The sequence below is a fragment of the Schistocerca americana genome, chromosome 4 (genome assembly GCF_021461395.2).
Source record: "Schistocerca americana isolate TAMUIC-IGC-003095 chromosome 4, iqSchAmer2.1, whole genome shotgun sequence".
Classification (NCBI taxonomy): domain Eukaryota; kingdom Metazoa; phylum Arthropoda; class Insecta; order Orthoptera; family Acrididae; genus Schistocerca; species Schistocerca americana.
This window is the reverse complement of record NC_060122.1, coordinates 823,452,926-823,477,441: the sequence shown is the minus strand read 5'-3', so window position 1 is coordinate 823,477,441 and position 24,516 is coordinate 823,452,926. Positions and strand designations below refer to the sequence as shown.

Here is a 24,516-nt window from a genome sequence, read left to right as displayed (position 1 = left end):
TGTGTCATGATATGCCAGAAATAGTTTATTTATGAGTAAACATGTATATAACGTTACAAGTGTGATTCTCGATTTATGCGTGTAATGCCTTAATTGATGAAAGGTCACGTTTGATTTGATTGCATCTATTGTTTTATTTCAGTATGCCAGGACAGAGGAGTCGATTTGTGCGAAAGGTGGTGCATAATTACGTGGTATGCCAGTTTCGTTGTGTGGCTTGAACGTATTTAACTACAGACGTCTGTTTTATAGTAACAAAATCTAGCAGTGAGGCAGATGTGGTTTGGCTCATATCATCCTATGTTTTTCTGTGCTAAGATGTCTTTCCAAGTCCACATCACCCTTGTAATTCATAACGCAGCTGACAGCCCTCCCACACAGCAAATTTAGCTTAACTTTCATTTCTTCTAAATACAAAGCATAGGTATTTTGCTTTTAATTTGTCTGAGAACTTGCCGCTGTCACTATTATTTGCGTGAGAAGATGTACTTCTAAACAGTAGGATTCAATCGTATACAGCGACATTACTTCAGTAAAATTTAATGTGAATCTGAACACGGTAACATTCGAAAACTCGAACTTGAAATTATTAATTAAAAAGCTTTTGTTTAAAGACGGTATTACTTCGTTTGTTCGTTCCGAGCTTCCTTTCTTCACACGCATCCCCCATCTGACTGCCATCTGGCAGTCGTAATCATTCGGCGTGATTCGAAAGTTGCCTTCGAAGCATAACGTACTAAGAATCGATCAATCGTTGGAACTTGGAATCGTCACGACTCGGAAACACGCAATCGTTCTTACGATTCTTTTGAACGACGATTCGTCTGTATCACGATTCGATTCTTACGATTCTTTATTTAGAGTCTTTCAAATGAACGACTCATTCACGAATCGCCACAACTCTAGTTAAGAACGGTGACTTCCTGCCAGCTTCAACGGTGACTGATTCGGGAGGGGAGCTGGGTCGACCCCCTGTGAATGAAGAAATGATGTGCCCGCAGGCTAGTCAGCTCAGGTGGTGGGCAGTGCAAGCACCAGCTTGCCAGGCGCACGCTGGGACCGCCACTCGGGCTGGCCCGTTGCTGCGGGTGCTGCGCCGTCTTCACGCCATGCAGACAACTGGTTGCAGGGGTATGCAGTGAGCCGGGAACTTCACTCATCGAGAGCGCTGAGGCTCCGACAGCATTCCGCAGTCACGCTGGACTGATCGATGTTTCATTAGCGCCTCGGCACTCCACAGGACCACTCACCATCGCTCTTCGCTCGACCTCCTGGTAACACTTCCAACAAAATTTTCAGCTATTCACCCTTTGCTTGCCGCCTTTCCCCATCATCCTTTCTCTTCTCCACCCTTCAGCTGTCGTAATTCAAGATTCGCGTTTTCTGTCCCTGCCTCAAGGTCACAAACCTTAGCCTCCTGTCTCACGACTTTCCGGCCCTTCTGGCATAACCCACAATTCCTTTGAAGAGCACCCCTGGTCAGCCTATTCTTTTCTCCTCTGCAATCGTCCCAATGATACCATAACCTACAATTTGTGTAAAATACTTCCTGTTTAGTTAATCTGCGACAACATCCACGCTTATCACACATCGCTGGTTGATTTTAACGCTAGGCACAACGAAATGAGTGAAATGGACATTTATGTTACTCTTTTCGTACGATAATCGCGCGTAAAAGTAGGCCTAAAATTACGATTGTAGTCACAATAAGAAAATACACTTTTTACCAAGTTTTACGCTATTTCACGCGACACTAACATTTACACTAATGTAATTGCACTTACATTATAATTATATAAAGTCTTCCAGTGGAAGACTCTGCAAGAGAGATAGCTCGGTATTGGCTTTTGTTGAAGTTTCGAGAACATACCTTCACCGAGGAGTCAAGCAGTATATTGCTGCCTCCTGCGTATATCTCGCGAAGACACCATGAGGAGAGAGATTAGAGCCCACACAGTGACACACCGACTATCTTCCTTTCCACGAACAATACGAGACCGGAATAGAAGAGAGAACCGATAGAGGTACTCAAGATACCCTCCGCCACATACCGTCAGGTGTCTGGCGGAGTATGGATGTAGATGTAGATCTAGAAACTGCTAAAAGTAGCTTCTAATCTCTTATTCAAGTAATTACACTCCTGGAAATTGAAATAAGAACACCGTGAATTCATTGTCCCAGGAAGGGGAAACTTTATTGACACATTCCTGGGGTCAGATACATCACATGATCACACTGACAGAACCACAGGCACATAGACACAGGCAACAGAGCATGCACAATGTCGGCACTAGTACAGTGTATATCCACCTTTCGCAGCAATGCAGGCTGCTATTCTCCCATGGAGACGATCGTAGAGATGCTGGATGTAGTCCTGTGGAACGGCTTGCCATGCCATTTCCACCTGGCGCCTCAGTTGGACCAGCGTTCGTGCTGAACGTGCAGACCGCGTGAGACGACGCTTCATCCAGTCCCAAACATGCTCAATGGGGGACAGATCCGGAGACCTTGCTGGCCAGGGTAGTTGACTTACACCTTCTAGAGCACGTTGGGTGGCACGGGATACATGCGGACGTGCATTGTCCTGATGGAACAGCAAGTTCCCTTGCCGATCTAGGAATGGTAGAACGATGGGTTCGATGACGGTTTAGATGTACCGTGCACTATTCAGTGTCCCCTCGACGATCACCAGTGGTGTACGGCCAGTGTAGGAGATCGCTCCCCACACCATGATGCCGGATGTTGGCCCTGTGTGCCTCGGTCGTATGCAGTCCTGATTGTGGCGCTCACCTGCACGGCGCCAAACACGCATACGACCATCATTGGCACCAAGGCAGAAGCGACTCTCATCGCTGAAGACGACACGTCTCCATTCGTCCTTCCATTCACGCCTGTCGCGACACCACTGGAGGCGGGCTGCACGATGTTGGGGCGTGAGCGGAAGACGGCCTAACGGTGTGCGGGACCGTAGCCCAGCTTCATGGAGACGGTTGCGAATGGTCCTCGCCGATACCCCAGGAGCAACAGTGTCCCTAATTTGCTGGGAAGTGGCGGTGCGGTCCCCTACGGCACTGCGTAGGATCCTACGGTCTTGGCGTGCATCCGTGCGTCGCTGCGGTCCGGTCCCAGGTCGACGGGCACGTGCACCTTCCGCCGACCACTGGCGACAACATCGATGTACTGTGGAGACCTCACGCCCCACGTGTGGAGCAATTCGGCGGTACGTCCACCCGGCCTCCCGCATGCCCACTATACGCCCTCGCTCAAAGTCCGTCAACTGCACATACGGTTCACGTCCACGCTGTCGCGGCATGCTACCAGTGTTAAAGACTGCGATGGAGCTCCGTATGCCACGGCAAACTGGCTGACACTGACGGCGGCGGTGCACAAATGCTGCGCAGCTAGCGCCATTCGACGGCCAACACCGCGGTTCCTGGTGTGTCCGCTGTGCCGTGCGTGTGATCATTGCTTGTACAGCCCTCTCGCAGTGTCCGGAGCAAGTATGGTGGGTCCGACACACCGGTGTCAATGTGTTCTTTTTTCTATTTCCAGGAGTGTATTTACGAGAGCAAAGTTCCAAAGTATCTTGCTGGCGCAGTGTTCTGAACGCTGGACGGTCATGCGTGACTTTAAAATAATGATAGTGGGAGGACCCCAGACGCCGACAGCGGCGTTGGCAATGGCGTCTCGAAGCGAGTCACACCAGGACAGCGTGCCGCCCCAACGCAAATGCCGGCTGTCTTCAGTACGCGTCACGATGCGCCACTTTTATTAAAAATTAGGTTCACTTACAGCTCGGTTGCCATTGTTCATTAATGTCAGACATATTAATGAAATGTGTGCCCGCAGTTCCGTTTGTCTTAATAAAAGCTGATCAGTACTTAAACTGATGGGCCGCGGAAGGGGTGGGGGGAGCGGGGTGTTGAAATTTGTTAGCCCCTGTGTGAACGCGACCAGTATTCATGTTTTCCTAGCTTGTGGAACAGATGCTTGATTAACCCATTCCAGTTTACAATTTTTCATGCGAAATTTAAGTCTTAACGAATTTCTGGGCGGTTTTAGAGTTTGGTTACTTTCGTGAAATGTAGCTGGATCGTGATTAATTCTCGAACCAATATTAGCATCGGAAACATTGGTACATAGAGTAGCGATCTCGCTGCATGCGTGAAAACTAATATAGCAAGTGTAGGCTGCATGATGAGTCCCCTATTTTGAAGCCGGCCGCTGTGGCCGAGCGGTTCTAGGCGCTTCAGTCCGGAACCGCGCTGCTGCTACGGTTGCAGGTTCGAATTCTGCCTCGGGTGTGGATGTGTGTGATGTCCTTAGGTTAGTTAGGTTTAACTAGTTCTAAGTTCTAGGGGACTGATGACCTCACATGTTAAGTCCCACAATGCTTAGAGCTATTTGAACCTATTTTGAATCATGTTCCTTTCATTTTTTGTGTACTCATATGAATAGTAAACAAATTTATAGAAACTGGGAAAGAGCAACGCCAGAACTGTCGGGAAATCTCAAACGACGCTCCTTGCTGGGACTTTTTCAGGCTCAGCGAAACTTTTTTTCTCACACTCTCCTCCTTTATTACCGCCTCGTTCATAAGGCTAAAGAAGAGCAACAGTTTGTAGCGAGTATTTCCGTTATAGGCAGCTGAACCTCTAGCGAATATTTCCAGCAAACAGTCCTACAAGATATTTACATTTACATTCTTACTGAAGTTCTGTTCAAATGGTTCAAATGGCTCTGAGCACTATGGGACGTAACTTCTGAGGTCATCAGTCCCCTAGAACTACTTAAACCTAACTAACCTAAGGACACCACACACATCCATGCCCGAGGCAGGATTCGAACCTGCGACCGTAGCGGTCCCGCGGTTCCAGACTGTAGCGCATAGAACCGCTCAGCCACTCCTGGCGGCAAGTTCTGTTCGCTAAACTCTACAGACATCACTGAATAATGGAGATACTGGAGCAACTATGAACATTAGGAATGTGACTATATACTTTCTCATCTCCATTTGAAAGCCATTCAAGCGAGAGTCATAGTAACATGAAGTTTGTTTTAGTTTAGAGGAAGGGGCGGGAAGTGTGCTAAATATACAGGAAGGACAGAACGGGTATGACTGGTCGGTTTGCTGTGTAAACGTTGCATAACGGGGCGGAAACTGCTCTTTGCCGACTGCCTTCGCCTACGTGTACTTTCTCACGATGTTTAGCTGCGAACTACGAAAGTATCGTATCGCTGTACCGTTCTTTCAAACGCCTCGTGAAACCCGTTAAAGTGCACACACAGATCCATTACAGAAAACATACATATTCGCACATTTGGTTTAACATCTACGTTGCGTTAAGTGGGGCAGCCAGTTTGTAAACGTGGTCGACCGACTCTCAGTATCTGCTTGTGATGTGTGTACATTTCGTTTGTTTGCAGCAGCCGGTACCTGAAATATGTTACAACCATCTCAAAAAAAAAAAAAAAAAAAAAAAAAAAAAAAAAAAAAAAAAAAAAATCGCGGTTTTCTGCAGGAGTTATTTAGCTAAGTTGCCGAGATTTATAGTGCATTTCACTTGATTTCGTTGAAACATTTCACAAATTCGCGACATTTCTTATTTTAGCACAATGAGACGCCAATACGTCACTGGATAATTCCGTGGGCTTAAGGACTGTTATAGTGAAGACAACAACTAAAGCTTCGTTTCTGAGATGTATCACTGACGAATGTTCACTGCAGTTGCACACTAGTCGGTCTTGCATTGCTCGTGCAACGCCGTCTTCTCATTAACTTAATTATGTTGTTAAATTAACTTAATTATGTCATGTATTGGAAAATTTGACTCGTTCCACATCATTACGAAATATCGTATTCATGATCCATGGAACTAGTATGAATCTAATCTACACTCCTGGAAATGGAAAAAAGAACACATAGACACCGGTGTGTCAGACCCACCATACTTGCTCCGGACACCGCGAGAGGGCTGTACAAGCAATGATCACACGCACGGCACAGCGGACACACCAGGAACCGCGGTGTTGGCCGTCGAATGGCGCTAGCTGCGCAGCATTTGTGCACCGCCGCCGTCAGTGTCAGCCAGTTTGCCGTGGCATACGGAGCTCCATCGCAGTCTTTAACACTGGTAGCATGCCGCGACAGCGTGGACGTGAACCGTATGTGCAGTTGACGGACTTTGAGCGAGGGCGTATAGTGGGCATGCGGGAGGCCGGGTGGACGTACCGCCGAATTGCTCCACACGTGGGGCGTGAGGCCTCCACAGTACATCGATGTTGTCGCCAGTGGTCGGCGGAAGGTGCACGTGCCCGTCGACCTGGGACCGGACCGCAGCGACGCACGGATGCACGCCAAGACCGTAGGATCCTACGCAGTGCCGTAGGGGACCGCACCGCCACTTCCCAGCAAATTAGGGACACTGTTGCTCCTGGGGTATCGGCGAGGACCATTCGCAACCGTCTCCATGAAGCTGGGCTACGGTCCCGCACACCGTTAGGCCGTCTTCCGCTCACGCCCCAACATCGTGCAGCCCGTCTCCAGTGGTGTCGCGACAGGCGTGAATGGAGGGACGAATGGAGACGTGTCGTCTTCAGCGATGAGAGTCGCTTCTGCCTTGGTGCCAATGATGGTCGTATGCGTGTTTGGCGCCGTGCAGGTGAGCGCCACAATCAGGACTGCATACGACCGAGGCACACAGGGCCAACACCCGGCATCATGGTGTGGGGAGCGATCTCCTACACTGGCCGTACACCACTGGTGATCGTCGAGGGGACACTGAATAGTGCACGGTACATCCAAACCGTCATCGAACCCATCGTTCTACCATTCCTAGACCGGCAAGGGAACTTGCTGTTCCAACAGGACAATGCACGTCCGCATGTATCCCGTGCCACCCAACGTGCTCTAGAAGGTGTAAGTCAACTACCCTGGCCAGCAAGATCTCCTGATCTGTCCCCCATTGAGCATGTTTGGGACTGGATGAAGCGTCGTCTCACGCGGTCTGCACGTCCAGCACGAACGCTGGTCCAACTGAGGCGCCAGGTGGAAATGGCATGGCAAGCCGTTCCACAGGACTACATCCAGCATCTCTACGATCGTCTCCATGGGAGAATAGCAGCCAGCATTGCTGCGAAAGGTGGATATACACTGTACTAGTGCCGACATTGTGCATGCTCTGTTGCCTGTGTCTATGTGCCTGTGGTTCTGTCAGTGTGATCATGTGATGTATCTGACCCCAGGAATGTGTCAATAAAGTTTCCCCTTCCTGGGGCGATGAATTCACGGTGTTCTTATTTCAATTTCCAGGAGTGTATTTTGAAGACATATCTAACAGCAGCGCGGGGTAGCCGAGCGGTCTGAGGCGCCTTTTCCCGGTCCGTGCAGCTCCCCCCGTCGGAGGTTCGAATCCTCCCTCAGGCATGGGTGTGTGTGTGTGTGTGTGTGTGTGTGTGTGTGTGTGTGTGTTATCCGTAGCGTAAGTTGGTTTAAGTCAGATTAAGTAGTGTTCAGACTCAGGGACCGATGACCTCAGCAGTTTGGTCCCACAAGACCTTACCACAAATTTCGATTTTCTAACAAATTGTTTAAAATGTTTTGAAGCACCGTCATGGCTTGCAGAGTTTGTGTTTTTGTGGTCGCAAACCATGTCTCCAATAATCCTTCGGATACAGGAAACCGCTACATGTTGCCATCTGCGCGGTGGAGATACACACAGCCTGCATTCCCGGTGCAGTTCACTTGAGCAGAGCAGGGAGCGTCTGCAGTCGTGAGTGGGACACTGTGGCACCTTTACGTCGTTCTGTCTGTCAACACGAGTCGAGCGGTTATTTCAAGCACAGACCGCGCACGCGTCACGACTCTATTGCGAGAAGAGTTGTCAGCACGGGAAGTTGCCCGCCGGATTGGTGCACAGAACAGTGGCGCCATTGACACGTTGATCCTCGACCGCGGTACAGACAGGATGTGATTGTCCGTCGGCTCCTGCGGTAGTACCGGGCTATAGTCGAAGGGAGAGCACTTCTCCAGACCCGTACTCGGTCGCTGGTTAACCGGACCCGCTGATCGGCTCTACTAGTACAGAATTTGGTTGACTCCTGAGGAAGAGGCGGCCAATGGAGATTTCGGGTATGCCACAGTGCAAAAATTAGGATTTGTAGAATGGAGTGAGTACATGATATTTTGACTGGGTAGCCACGTTCGGAGACTTACTGTTTCCGTTCTACGACGGCTTCAATTTAGATGTTTAACTTATCCACTTCTGCTTGGGGAATTGAATTAGGTGTGATGTAGCACAACTATTAGGTAACAATTCGAAAGAGAACATAACGAAGCATCCATTATTACTTGAGCACATTTGTTTGTATTAACATTTAAACATTCCATTCTGTACATACAGTATGCTGGGCTCTTTTTTGTTTTGTAATAATGTAAACATTTAATGGTTAAGTGCTATGCAAACATATGTGTTTAAGTAATAAATGGATGTTTCGTTATGTTTGCTTCCGAACTGTTAACTAACAACTGTATTGTGTCACGCCTAATTCAATTCCTCAACCTGAGTTGGGCGCTTTACACATGTGAATTGAAACCGTCCTAGAATGGAAACGGTACTTTCCTGGACGTGGGTTCCTATTCAAAATATTATGTACTCACTCCTTCTACAAGTCCTAGAAGTCTGTAACGGGAATTTCCGAACACCCCGTGTAACCACATTAAATATGGAAGGACAAAAAACTCACCAAGTCAGCCGCGTTTTGGGCCGGGATCGTGTCCGGATGCCGAAAGCCTCTAAATTTTTTTTTGGAAATTTGTGGTAAGTTCCTACGGGACCAAACTGCTGAGGTCATCGGTCCCCAGGCTTACACACTACTAAATCTAACTTAAACTAATTCATGATAAGGACAACACACACACCCATACCCGAGGGAGGACTCGAACCTCCGGCGGGGAGAGCCGTGGCAAGACGCCCAGACCACGCGGCTACACCGCGCTCCCGAAAGCCTCTACCTTCATCGAGGGTAATTTGAGGACCGTGCAGTGGGAACAGAATCGTCCAATCTGTACTGCAGCTCGTCTGCACTGTGTTGCATGTTACTCAGCAGAATTTGATTTCATGGAAGTACACTTTGAAGAGATTGATTTTATTTTGTTTTTATTTCATAGCAAAATATTTTTGTTGCGTAATGCTTTTTCTTTCATTTCCCGCTCCGCTTGAATGTAAGCCCATAAAGTTCGCAGATATGAATGTGGTGATAAATATTTTCTCAACACTATATAACGTAAACTTCGTTGTGTTTACGCGCTAATACGATACCGATGACGAAGTATGTTTACAACTTCGATTGAATGACCACGTCATCTCAAAGTCTACGAACCTTCTCCTGAAGCAAGTATGCATCCGACTGTAAAAATGGAGCCGGCCGCGGTGGTCTAGCGGTTCAGGCGCTCAGTCCGGAACCGCGCGACTGCTACGGTCGCAGGTTCGAATCCTGCCTCGGGCATGGATGTGTGTGATGTCCTTAGGTTAGTTAGGTTTAAGTCGTTCTAAGTTCTAGGGGACTGATGACCACAGTAGTTAAGTCCCATAGTGCTCAGAGCCATTTGATTTTTTTGTTGTTGTAAAAATGGATAAAGCCAATACGAAGGACAGCAGAGGAGCTAAAGAGGCATATTTTTTAAGGTCAACGCGCAAAAATTTGACGTAAAAGTGTGCAACCGTGAGGTGACGACAAAGCCTCACACACTAACGGCTTGCGCATGGAGACACTGAACGTTTCGAACATTTATTTCAAACACTTGAAAGTGACACGCGACGATCCCAAATTAAACACTAGGGCACCAAAAACATAGCCACCCACCTAACAGCCATCAACCGTACATGCAAACACTGTGAAAGGCTTTGGCCCTATTAACGATCTCTTCAGTTATCTGGTAACTGATTATTGTAGAAGTAGAGCGCATACAAAATGAAGACTGGCAATGGCAAGGAAAGTGTTTCTGAAGCAGAGAAATTTGTTAACACCGAGTACAGATTTAAGTGTCAGGAAGTCGTTTCTGAAAGTTATTCTACGGAGTGTAGCCATGTAGGGAAGTGAAACGTCGACGATGAAAATTTTGGGCAAGAAGATAATAGAAGCTTTCGAATTGTGGTGCTACAGAAGAAAGCTGGAGATTAGATAGGTAGATCACATAACTAATGAGGAGGTATTGAATAGAATTGGGGAGAAAGAGAAATCTGTGGCACAACTTGACTAGAAGAAGGGATCGGTTGGTAGGACATGTTCTGAGGCATCAGGGGATCACCAATTTAGTATAGGAGGGCAGTGTGTAGGGTAAAAATCGTAGAGGGAGACCAAGAGATGAATACACTAAGCAGATTCAGAAAGATGTAGGTTGCAGTAGGTACTGGGAGATGAAGAAGCTTGCACAGGATAGAGTAGCAAGGAGAGCTGCATCAGACCAGTCTCTGGACTGAAGACTACAACAACAACAGTTATCTGGAGTGAAATCTTCGGAAGTTCGAAAACGAATCTGAATCATCAGTCACACACAGATAGTGGTGTGAACAGGGAATACGACCTAGAGAAGTATGCGTGTGTATTTCTGTTTATTATCATCGAGTGATGTGCCAGGTTGTTCGCACAATACTCTGCGAACGAAGGAGCAGTGATTCTGGAAGCAGTTGGCGGTCCCCAGCGGACGTTAGGCAATGAATCACCTAACCTAGTCTCTGTCCAGGAACATCAGAAGCTTTCGCAAGGCTGCGTTCGCAGTTCCCAGCACCGTCACTGATGCAGATGAGTCAACCGCGAACTGCTTTCCCCTGCCGCAAGGACGCCTAACGCCGTTGTAAACGAATACCGCAGCAGATAATTCCATTACCCGAAACGTTTCTCCAGCCTGGTCTTTCTGCAATGCGTCCCTCTTTCGTGGTAAGCATTCAGCCTAAAGAGGCGAACTGAGTGCGCCAGCTGCGGCGACACATCCGGGTCGCAGCATACGTGCGACTGTCCAACTGAACTCCTCCGGTGCCTCCGTAGCGCAGCGGTACCGTTACGCCTAGCACGCAAGGGGGCCCGGGTTCGATTCCCGGCAGGGGACTGGGTGTTGTGTGTCCTTCATCATCATTGACACGCAAGTCGCCGAAGTGGCGTCAACTAAAAAAAAGACTTGAAATACGGCGACCGAACCGCGAAGGGCATATCCCGGCCAATAAATGCCCTACGATCATTTCAGTGCAACTGAATGCAGCCCTCTCCAGTCGCGCAGAGACACCGAAGCGCCGCACGACCCGACGGCTGCCAGCAAAATTAGCCGCTTTCGGACTTTGAAATATATCCGAAGATGCAGGTGAAAATTTGTGACAGACCGGATCTCGAGACCGGATTTCTCACTTAATAGTCGCCTTTATCGCCTCGGCTATTCTGGCACGCTTCAAAATGGTTCAAATTGCTCTGAGCAATATGGGACTTACCATCTGAGGTCATCAGTCCCCTAGAAGTTAGAACTACTTAAACCTAACTAACCTAAGGACATCACACACATCCATGCCCGAGGCAGGATTCGAAGATGAGACCGTAGCAGGCGCGCGGTTCCGGACTGAAGAGCCTAGAACCGCTCGGCCACAGCGGCCGGCTGGCAGGCTTCCCATACGCCCCGAATTCCCATCCTGTCGCACCCTACTGGCACCCCTGTCCAGTCTCCTGCCGCTGGCAGCTCATTCCGGTTCCCACAGGAGTTCGGAAGTAATGTGCACCTGCACTGAAACAGCTGTAAGAGCCGTCGCGCTCACACACACTCATATACCTTATGCGTCGTCAGGCGCATTTTGTCTGGTGTTTCGGAATATACTTACAATTTCTGTTTTGCAACGTGTAGCTGGGGTCAGCCCAAAGATACCCTGCTCATCACGTTTTCCATATGGCGCCTGGCGTCGACGGAAAACTTCGGTTTGATTCTAGTTACAGACTAAATGGTTCAAATGGCTCTGAGCACTATGGGACTCAACTGCTGTGGTCATAAGTCCCCTAGAACTTAGAACTACTTAAACCTAACTAACCTAAGGACAGCACACAACACCCAGCCATCACGAGGCAGAGAAAATCCCTGACCCCGCCGGGAATCGAATCCGGGAACCCGGGGGTGGGAAGCAAGAACGCTACCGCACGACCACGCAGACTAAATGATTATAAAGCAGAATCTCGCGTGCCCATTCAACAGAGGGGGGTCCAAATTAGTCTAGTGAGTTATTCGTTTTATCCATATCTACTGACAGGGACAATAAAATACGAAGTATTACCAGTACTCTAGCAACGATTGAGCAGCGCTGCTGCATGGCATATATATATATATATATATATATATATGTATGTCTGTGTATGTCTATCCTCGTGGCTGCGAAGTAGGCAAAGTGTTGACTGCCGTGTAACTGTAGATGCGTAGATGGATAGATCGCACCATTAAACTGGAACACGCGCAGTATTGTTATATACAAGAAAAAAGGACAGATAAGCGTCGGGGATGGATTGGACATGTGCTACGCGCAGAATATGAAGCTCTGGGAAATACAAGTTGCAGAATGGATGTAGATGGAACAGCATCAAAGGACCAACAAAAACGGTGTTGCGGACGACCGAAACACTGTAAACCTTCACCAAGTAGAGGCTGCTGTTTACACAAACTATTGCTGTTTATCGTGTCCAGACGTCGTGATTACCGAGCGAGGTGACGCAGTGGTTAGCACACTAGACTCGCATTCGGGAGGACGATGGTTCAAACCCGCGTCCGGCCATTCCCTAAATAGCTTCAGGCAAATGGCGGGACGGTTCGTTTGAAAGGACGCAGCCGATTTCCTTTCCCATCCTTGCGTAATCCGACCTTGTGCTCCGTCTCTAGTGAACTCGTTATAGACGGGACGTTAACACTAATATCCTCCACCACCACCACGTCGTGATTACAGCACATTTGAGAATAGACGTTATTGTTATGTTTCGTTCATTTTTGTCATCTTTTTACTGCCTAACACTATCATCACCTTTGATTGATTGCTGCATGACTAGAAAGCAACCTGTCGCCATTCGTAGACAACCGTATTGAAAAAACAAAGCTTTGCACTCTTTCGACGTGGGAACAGAATACAGTACCGACGTTTGAACGTGGAATCTTTAGTGCCATTTAATTTGGCACAGTACATACACACAGAGCACTACTAAAGGGTTGTAAAATCGCAGTAAGACGGACACTAAATCCTGAAATTCGTTATACGTTATGTTTTTCCTATGCAACTTTTGGAAGACAGCAGTGAAAATAACATAAGTACAAGGGCGATAAAATGACAGTATCAAATTATTTAGCAGTGCAAATAAATCTAAGTACATAAAGTCCGCCGGCCGGTGTGGCCGTGCGGTTCTAGGCGCTTCAGTCTGGAGCCGCGTGACCGCTGCGGTCGCAGGTTCGAATCCTGCCTCGGGCATGGATGTGTGTGATGTCCTTAGGTTAGTTAGGTTTAAATAGTTCTAAGTTCTAGGCGACTGATGACCACAGATGTTAAGTCCCATAGTGCTCAGAGCCATTTGAATGAACCATTTTGAACATAAAGTCAGGGAACACTTTCAATTATTTATTGCAAAAGAACCAAACATTGTAGAGATATCATACATTTGTCATTTTGAAGAGAAACCCCGAAAGTTTTTTTTCATGTATATCGCCACAGCGTAGTTTGGCAATTTGCCAATAGTCAGCGCTAGTCGCAAACATGGCGAGTTCAGGTGCGAGAGCACTGCGCCGAGAGAACTGTCACTGGATATTCCTACCTGGGCATGCTGCAGCAATGGCTGAAGCCTCAAGTGCAATCGGACTCTCCGTTCATCTTTCAGCAGGATGGGTCTCCAGCCCATTTTCATCGTGAAGTTCGTGGATACCTGAACACGGAGCTGCCGCATCGACGGACCGGCCGTGCTACAGAAGGGGACAGCTGTTTCATGAAGTGGCCTCCCCGATCACTATGGGACTTTTTTCTGTGCAAAAATGGCTCTGAGCACTATGGGACTTAACATATGAGGTCATGAGTCCCATAGAACTTAAAACTACTTAAACCTACCTAACCTAAGGACATCACTCACATCCATGCCCGAGGCAGGACTCGAACCTGCGACCGTAGCAGTCTCGCGATTCCAGGCTGAAGCGCCTAGAACCACTCGGCCACATTGGCCGGCTCTTTTTTCTGTGGGGACACATTAAATATCTGGTGTATGTACCGCCTCTACCACGTGCTGTAGAAGAGCTCCGGTAGAGAATACGGGAAGCGACTGCCACAGTCGACGATGCCATGCTGGAACGGGTGTGGCAAGAATTCGATTACCGTATTGACGTCTGCCGGGTTCACATATTGAATGTTTGTTAAAAAAAAAAAAAAAAAAAGAAAAAGAAACTTCCAGAGTTACTCTTCAAAATGCAATATGTATTACATCTGTACAATATTTACTTATTCTGCAATAAATGATTGGAAGTGTTCCCGGACTTTATGTACGCCCTGTATATACATTTTTATTCACAGGTGTACTGATCACATTGGATGTGCTTACAACGGTTCACCGCTTTCGACTCTTTTCAGCCATCATCAGAACTGGTGTTTTGTTGCAAAAGTAACAAGTCGAAGAATCACATAACGCCTGTTTCGGTCACTTCTGTTGACGTGACCTCAATTGGCCAGGCCACAGTGAAGCGACTGCTCGACGCGCAATTTTTGTAAGAAAACATTTGTTCTGTTGACGACTCAGAAGAGTAAAAAGGGGTAAATTGTTATAATTCCATACAATCAGATAAAGATAATTGCGAATGAGAAAACGTGGTTTGCAAAATAGATTGCGTGCTCCGTTTTGACAACGTCAAATTTCATTGAAATGTAAGCAAAGTGATGTTTTTAACACTTAAGCATTTTCATCGTAAAGCACGATTAAAGTGATTCTGCAATATGCTTGCTAAGGATAGTTTGTAAGTAGCCTGTTTAGGTTTTTTTATTGGTAACGCCACGTAGCGCTCTGTATGAAAATCACTGACTGTGCTGTGTGCAGTCTGTGGCTGGTTGGCGTTGTTGAAATATTCGCTATTGTAGTGTTGGGCAGTTGGGTGTGAACAGCGCGTAGCATTGCGCAGTTGGAGGTGAGCCGCCAGAAGTGGTGGATGTGGGGAGAGAGAGCTGGCAGAATTTTGAGAGCGGACGATCTGGACGTGTGTCCATCAGAAAGAGTAAATCTGTAAGGTTGGATGTCATGAACTGATATATTGTTTGTTCTCTACCAAAATCTTTCATTTGCTAAGTATGGCTATCAGTAGTTAGTGCCTTCAGTAGTCTGAGTCTTTTATTTAGCTGGCAGTATTGGCGCTTGCTGCAGTGCAGTAGTTTGAGTAACGAAGATTTTTTGTGAGGTAAGTGATTCATGAAAGGTATAGGTTATTGTCAGTCAGGGCCATTCTTTTGTAGGGATTATTGAAAGTCAGACTGCGTTGCGCTAAAAAAAAATATTGTGTCTTAGTTTAGTGTTGATCAGAATAAGTAAAGACAGAAATGTCTGAGTACGTTCAGTTTTGCTCAGCTGTTTGAAAAGCAAATAACGTAAGAGGTTTACCAGCATTGTCATTTATAATTTTCCAAAGCGGATGTTTCAAGTTTCGAGATCAAAATCTAGGTGCATCTGCTACAGAAATGTATTGATGGTTACAGGTAAAATAGCGACAATATTCTCCCTTGGCGAGCAGGTCAATTCATATTTTTAACTTAACAGATTTGTAGCAAGGGAATAGTTATCGTCCAGCAACAGACCGGTGCAGAATTGAAAGCTGAGTATGAAATACAGCAGCGAGACCAACAAGTTAACAGATTTTGAACAACAGACGAATGTTCCTGCGAGAGCATCTGGAGAAAACGCGAGATGCGTCCAGGCTTTCTCCAAATAGGCGACCACAGCTGGACGCGCTGTTCTACGCACGAGACGGCACGCGGTTTTTCCACGGAAGTGGTGACCGCCTGGCGGGAGACGCTGCGGGAATGAGCTCGAGGGCGGCTCGGTAAACGGGTCTGGGCCCGTCGGCGCGGGCTTCCCACTTCCCAGCGGCCCACAAGCGGACGGCCGCCCTTGCCCTAGGCCCGCCGCGAGTTGAGTGGCGCGCCGCCAGATGCCTCTGCCGGCCTGCCCGCTCGCCGCCGCCGCCTCTTCTTACACTGTGTCTCGCACGCCGCCAAACTGTGACGGACGCACTGGGCGGGAACGGAGGGCCACGAGAGGCGTGCGTGCAAGCGAGGTCAGGGAGCACTCACAGCACTAAAAAAAGGTGTCCACCTCCGGTAGCTGACTGGTCTGCGCGACAGAATTTCAATCCTAAGGGCCCAGGCTGTAGCTCATCGTGTTCGGTCAGAGAGGTAACAGCGCTCTGTAGTAAAATTGAGTTAATCGATCAACAACAAACTTAAATGGATGTATACGAAGACAGTAACTTGTTCTCGAAAGAACAGTTACTGTTGGTGACCGTGCAGCTTTTCCCTGGAATAAATGATGATTAACTGACAACCTCAGCTGCCGACAGGTGTTGTTGATATACCTCGATGTGGACAGCTGAAAATGTGTGCCCCGACCGGGACTCGAACCCGGGATCTCCTGCTTACATGGCAGACGCTCTATCCATCTGAGCCACCGAGGACACAGATGAATAGTGCGACTGCAGGGACTTATCCCTTGCACGCTTCCCGTGAGACTCACATTCCCAACTGTCCACAATTCTACATATGTATAGTACCTTATAGACATTTGCCCACCTACTCATTACTCGCGCACGCTTTGTCGATTCCCGTAAGAGTTTGGGCAACCTGTGCGCATTCGCACAGACGAAGGTCAATGGCTGGGTAGCCTTTTAACTATATATGCGAAGACAGTAACTTGTTCTCGAAAGAACTGTTACTGTTGATGACCTTGCAGCTTTTCCCTGGAATAAAAGGCTACCCAGCCATTGTCCTTCGTTTGTGCGAATGCGCACAGGTTGCCCAAACTCTTACGGGAATCGCCAAAGCGTGCGCGAGTAATGAGTGGGTGGGCAATTGTCTATAAGGTACATTACATATGTAGAATTGTGGACAGTTGGGAATGAGTGTCTCACGGGAAGCGCGCAAGGGATAAGTCCCTGCAGTCGCGCTATTCATCTGTGTCCTCTGTGGCACAGATGGATAGAGCGTCTGCCATGTAAGCAGGAGATCCCGGGTTCGAGTCTCGGTAGGGGCACACATTTTCAGCTATCCACATCGAGGTATATCAACAACACCTGTCGGCAGCTGAGGTTGTCACTTAATCATCATTTAAACGGATGTCTTACGACGTCCGCCCCGAGCAGATGCAACGAACGAAAGCGAACAAAACGAGATTAAAAAAAAAATAAATAAAAGCTTCGACTTCCGGCTGGGTCGGAGATTTTCTCCGCTAACGGACTGTGTGTCGCGTTGTCCTAATCATCATCATTTCATCTCCATCGACGCGCAAGTCACCAAAGTGGTGTCAACATTTGCACCCGGCGAACGGTCTACCCGACGGGAGGCCCTAGTCACATGACATTTACATTTTTACTAAAAAAAAGTTATATTCTTACGTATAACAATTTCTCAGCTGACGTTTGTGGGAGAAAGTAGCAAGGAAAATAGGAGTCTTGAAAATGACCACGAATTCCAGAAAATAAAGGCTGTAGCACAAGACGCTGCAGACCAAGTGGGCTGGTATGCAGCCCCACTGGCTACAGTAAACATTGCAACCGGGCAGAGGCGCTCATTGAATGACTGACCGCGCCTGCTGCCAACAACTGAACTGATGAGGTTCCTGTGTCCACAGTTGGGACCTGAAAACAACAGGATTTCAGTAATGCAAGACAGATCAAGAGAAATACAACAGGAAGCCTGACTTCCTTGAACGTCGGCGGAACAACACGTAAGTGCTACAGAGATGCTTCGGTGAGTCAAATGGGAATCCCTAGAGGGAAGGTGACGTTTTTTTGACTAAGCCGCGCGGGATTAGCCGACCGGTCTCAGGCGCTGCAGTCATGTACTGTGCGGCTGGTCCCGGCGGAGGTTCGAGTCCTCCCTTGGGCATGGGTGTGTGTGTGTTTGTCCTTAGGATAATTTAGGTTAAGTAGTGTGTAAGCTTAGGGAGTGATGACCTTAGCAGTTAAGTCCCATAAGATTTAACACACACATCTTTTTGACTAACACTATTGAGTAAATTTACAGAATGGGCGTTTGAAGCTGACTGCCGAAGGATTCTACTGCCGCCAACACACATAGCGCGGAAGGACCACGAAGATAAGGTTCAAAAATTGATGAAATGGCTCTGAGCACTATGGGACTTAACATCTGTGGTCATCAGTCCCCTAGACTTAGAACTACTTAAACCTAACTAACCTAAGGACATCACACACATCCATGTCTGAGGCAGGATTGGAACCTGCGACCGTAGCAGCAGCGCGGTTCCGGACTGAAGCGCCTAGAACCGCTTGGCCACAATGGCCGGCAGAAGATAAGGTGAGAGAAATTGGGGCTCATACGGAGTCATACAGATAGTCGTTTATCTGTCGCTCTATTTGCGAGTGGAGCAGGAAACGAAATGACTAGTAGTGTTACAGGGTACCCTCCGTCACGCACCGTACGGTGGCTTGCGGAATATCTGTGTAGTTGTAGATAGAAAACAACATCCACCCTATTTACACGCTCACAATGCCTGTAGTCTGCCCACGCATGTTCACACTTGTGGCATGAGCCCCCTCTCATATTTCTATCTTAGTCTGAGTAATTCGATCTTCCTCTCTAATTGCATTCGGTGAAAAGTCGCTATTCCTTCACCCGCGGACTTCCCACGCAGCGTCTCTCGTCACCCGGGTGGTCTGGTGACAGGCGGGCTATGCTGATCTTGAAAGGGTTAAGCCTACGGGTGTGATGGAGTCGAGTAAATGCTTTCCAGACGTCGACATTGTCATAAGAGCGGCGGAGACACGCCCGCAGGGGCCTGAAGGAGCGGCTGGGCTAGAGATTCCGTTACTTTGCAGAAACTTAGCGAAAACACTTTCTGGCGGGCTACCAGCGAGGCGTGGGAATGACTTGTGTTCCCAGGCAGTCTTGGCGGGCAAATTCCCGCGCTTTCTGCAAAATCGTAACTGTGATTGGCTTGCTCAGGGCATAGCTCTGTGACATAGCAAAATCGGCGCAGAAATTGGCGCCAAGAATCTCCATTGGTGGAATGGTAGTGCTTCGGCAATAGAGTGGAATTTTTCGCCGACTTTCGAGTTGCTGATTGGAACGTTTAACCACGGCCACTGTCGTGGGAGTGGGAATGTTCTGTGTTCTGTTTGTACGGGTGCTCTTGAGAAGAGGCGGCTCTCGCCTTTTTGGTCGGAGTAGGTTACAAGACTGAGCTCTCGCTGCTCTGGACAGCCTGCCTTCCGTTGGCTGTCTAATATACTCTTATTTAATTGTAACTGTTTGACGAAGTTGCTGAAGTTTCGACTTCAACGTAACTTTCCGGGTACAGTTGGCAATTGAGCGTTCTGCGTACAAGCGGCCTATGTTGCCTGTCTTGAGCAGTTTTGGCTACAGTTGACTGTATCGGAGTTACTGTGTGACTTCGCTTGTTAAAATCAAGCACTGTACTGTCAGTGATTGTGTGGCGAGCCTTCTTCGTCTCCCTCAGAGGCGCATTTGTATTGCTAGGAAGTCTTTAGTCTGGTACAACCAGACCAGGATAATTTGTTTCGGGCTATACTCGCGACATTATCATTACCACGACAGGATGTCGAAGCAACCAGCCATCGCCTCCGGTACGTCAGATCGTGTCCTTGCAGTTAAGAAGACAGCTTGGTAATGTATATATATAATGTATATATATAAATGACTTAGTAGATAGTGTCGGAAGTTCCATGCGGCTTTTCGCGGATGATGCTGTAGTATACAGAGAAGTTGCAGCATTAGAAAATTGTAGCGAAATGCAGGAAGATCTGCAGCGGATAGGCACTTGGTGCAGGGAGTGTCAACTGACCCTTAACATAGACAAATGTAATGTATTGCGAATACATAGAAAGAAGGATCCTTTATTGTATGATTATATGATAGCGGAACAAACACTGGTAGCAGTTACTTCTGTAAAATATCTGGGAGTATGCGTGTGAAACGATTTGAAGTGGAATGATCATATAAAATTAATTGTTGGTAAGGCGGGTACCAGGTTGAGATTCATTGGGAGAGTGCTTAGAAAATGTAGTCCATCAACAAAGGAGGTGGCTTACAAAACACTCGTTCGACCTATACTTGAGTATTGCTCATCAGTGTGGGATCCGTACCAGATCGGTCTGACAGAGGAGATAGAGAAGATCCAAAGAAGAGCGGCGCGTTTCGTCACAGGGTTATTTGGTAACCGTGATAGCGTTACGGAGATGTTTAATAAACTCAAGTGGCAGACTCTGCAAGAGAGGCGCTCTGCATCGCGGTGTAGCTTGCTCGCCAGGTTTCGAGAGGGTGCGTTTCTGGATGAGGTATCGAATATATTGCTTCCCCCTACTTATACCTCCCGAGGAGATCACGAATGTAAAATTAGAGAGATTAGAGCGCGCATGGAGGCTTTCAGACAGTCGTTCTTCCCGCGAACCATACGCGACTGGAACAGGAAAGGGAGGTAATGACAGTGGCACGTAAAGTGCCCTCCGCCACACACCGTTGGGTGGCTTGCGGAGTATCAATGTAGATGTAGATGTAGATGTAGATGTATGTCCGCAGCACTGGCAAAGCAGGCAGTTTTGCTAGGTGATAGTCAGAGCTCAGCAGAGCGCGCCTGTTCTTCTTTTTCTAACTTTGTTCTGTCTTGGGTGTTCATTGTCTGAGTTCTCACTACTGTAGCAGCAATTAATGTTGGGTTGGCTGTGTGTTTCTCTTAAGATTTGCGTTGCAAGGAATTGGCTCCACATACCAGTTCGTCATAAATGTCACAATGTAGTTTAGGGACAACTTCACCATCACAGCATTTATTTGAGTATCCAATTTGAGCCAATTTGATGTATTGTAAATGTTTCATGTGTTTTGTTTATTATTTTGAGTTTAGTCCTAATAAATCATATTGTTATTTTGGACAGAATTTTCATTCTGTTAATCGGTAGAGCAACCCTATCATTTCACACTACGTTAATGAAACTTTCCTTTATTTAACTTATTTATCAAATTAAATTATTGCAGGTGCCAAACTCTTTTCTACTCCACTTGCAGGGTCGATTACAGTCAGTTCGCGTTTCTTCTTAATCCATGTGGAACAGCAAAAGTCGGAGTTAGAATAGGGGGGGGGGGGCTTAGAGCATCATGTACATATGAAGATTCTAGAAGAATTTAGTGTTAAATACACTGCTAGCCCCGGCACCTCGCAAAATTATGGTAGTGGTGAGCGCACACTTCGATTTTATATCGCATTTCGACGCTGTCAAACCTGTGCGAATACGTTGCTGTTACACTTCTTAAATCAAATCGTAAGACACATATACTTCTCAAATTTACGGACGAATGCTTTTCAAATGACGTATTTCCCTGAACTGCAATCTACTGCAAGTCTTAGTAAAGAGGATCAAGGGATCACCTATGTAGTATTGGAGGGCAGCGTGGAGGGTAAAAATCGTAGAGGGAGACCAAGAGATGAATAAACTAAGTAGATTCAGAAGGATGTAGGTTGCAGTAGGTACTGGGAGATGAAGCAGCTTGCACAGCATAGAGTAGCATGGAGAGCTGCATCAAATCAGTCTCAGGACAGAAGACCACAACAACAACACACTAAAGCGATGCTTTAAGGATTGATGTAAAGAATTACTGTTACATTAAAATATTTTATATACTTTTCTGTTACTATTAAAATCGTAGGAATCTGCCACTCGTTACCAGCAGGGACCACAACCAGTTGTAGTACTTGGAGGATGCAGACGTAGATAAACTGTCAACCTCCGGCCCCTTAACCCCCCCCCCCCCCGCATACCCCCCCCCCCCCCTCCCCCCGCACACACACAGAACGCTGGGTCCGCGCCCCATCAAATACAGTTGGTCCAGTGTAGATAGCACGTGACTATCACGTCTTAACATATTACAAAGACCTGAAAGCTAATGTCACGTTGTAAGGGACAGCAAGCGAGAGTGCGAGAACTAAGCGGATCGAAAGTATTCGGAGACCCCTACGTAATGAGGAGGAACTGAACACTAGATGTATCGAAAGGTGGACCTGCCGGTATAGAAGGAGGCGGGTAGCACTGTGCTGCCAAAAGAGAAGCGGTAACAGCAGGGTGGGTCAGGCAGGACAACGCAAGTGATTCCGAACGTGGACTGTTCATTCGGTGTCACCTGAGTAACAGACCCACCAAGGACATCCGAACCCTTCTAAAGCTGGCCAAGTCGACTGCTGGCAGGCTTTTGAAGTGGACAGGCGAAGCAACAACTACAGCTAAATCAAGAGCTGGAAAACATCATTTGCTGACCCACAGCGATCATCCGGCATCGTGGAGAATGGTTGTAGAGAATCGCTTGAAAACAGTGAAAAGAATCGCTGTTAAAATAAAGTTTTGTATCTGAAAGTTCATGTGCGGACTCATATCTTCATAGGCTTCTCGCGTCACAAACGTATATTTCAATGCATAATAAGTGTAATAATTTAGAAATTACCTACTGTCTTGGCATCTGTCGACGAAAATATTTCTGAAATGAGTACTGAATATTTTTTGCTATGACAGCTGACGTGACCATACGCAAGACCCGCTATGGTCAACTCTTGGTGGACGAACTGGACGCCGCCGGCGCACTCTGGCGCTGCACCTGGAGGCGCCGGCCCCCTGCTGCCTGCTGCCTGCTGCCTGCTGCCCACCGGTGGGTCGCCAGCCAGCCAGCCAGGCGGCGCGAATCTCGGCTTCCGCGAATACACCCTGGCCGCGGGCCGGAGTTATTCCTGTACTGACAGTTGCGGCCCTCTGGAAGATAATCAAGCTGACCGCGGCTGCACCAGAATGCGGCCAGGCGGTACGCTTTCCGCAGATGAGTACAACTTTATTTTCGGATCCATCTCGGTTACCTACATACAGCACTGAAACAAGTGATGATGTCAGTAGACCGAATTTTCTTTATTATCATCAATATGTGGAGCGAGACGAGGAAAATACAAAGATGTAGTTGCCAAGCTGACGAACTTTTAACACGACGTGGACAATCATACCTCGCGGAAAGCCCCAAGAGCGGCAAAAAAAAAAAAAAAAATCTAAACACACAGATTATGCTGTTGAAAGCGTGATCTATGAGTAACAGTAATCTAAAAGTACTGCTAACGATGTCTCGAATTTTTCCGTATAACACAAACAATAATCACCCCACCAGACGACCATAAAGATTCTTCTTAGCGAGCAATATCCGGTGCCGTATTTCTCAGGATATGTTCAGCACAGTGTCTCGTTCGATTGTACATCTCATAGCCTTACTTTATGCTCCTGTGGCTAATAATAATGAATAAAAGTTCTCGAAATTCAAAATGCACAGCAATTATCTGATAATCCTGACTCGTAAATGGCTCTGAGCACTATGGGACTTAACTTCTGAGGTCATCAGTCCCCTAGTACTTAGAACTACTTAAACCTAATTAACCTAAGGACATCACACACATCCATGCCCGAGGCAGGATTCGAACCTGCGACCGTAGCGGTCCCGCGGTACCAGACCGTAGCGCCTAGAACCGCTCGGCCACCCCGGCCGGCCCAGACTCGTAGCTTTGGTGTGTCGTATGCGGAGTTGCTGAGGCGGGGTTCTGATATATTCTTTTTTACTGTATTTTGGCTGATTGTAGTGGTCACAAACTCGTCAGAATAATATTACATCCATCAATCAAAAAATCTGACGTCCTACTCGAAAACTATTCCATTTCGGTCAGTTCCAGAATTAAAAGTGATTACAGCAAATATTTGCTAAACAGAAGTAGTAACTAGTCGCATTACTGCGGGATTCTCACTGACGTCCTCTGGTTGTGGCATAGACTAGTTTTAGCTGTGAATGTAGCAGTTTTGCGATAGAAAGTGGTGGACAATTATATACTAGTGTATAATTTTCTAACGTTCGTCCTATGGTCAGGGGATCACAAAACTTCTTTAATAGGTGTTCTACCAAATTCTGAATACGTCAAATACGTAAACAGCTGAGGAGAAAAACTCTGCAAATGTTCTAGAATTTTCGATGTAAATGTGAGTACTAGAGAGCAATCACATTCCTGGCTCGTTCTATTGCCCTCCTTGTACGAGGACTGTTCGGAAAGTAAGGTCCGATCGCTGACGTTACAGAGACTATAAAAGTAAAACATGTTTTATTTACAAGACTTAGCTACACCTTTCAGCTACTTCTCTGCATATTCGCCGCTCCGACTTAGACATTTATTGTAGCGTAACACCAGCTTTCCAACACCCTCGTCATAGAAGGCAGCCACCCGTGCTTT

General features: G+C 47.3%; 1 protein-coding gene and 1 non-coding gene across 2 annotated transcripts in view; both read right to left on the bottom strand.

The window, feature by feature from the left end:
• The window catches only part of LOC124613832 (titin homolog), a 1,109,199-nt gene that overhangs the window by 56,890 nt on the left and 1,027,793 nt on the right, over positions 1-24,516 (bottom strand). The window lies entirely within an intron of this gene.
• On the bottom strand, positions 16,629-16,702 carry Trnat-ugu. Its single transcript has one exon. It is a non-coding gene; the product is annotated as a tRNA-Thr (tRNA).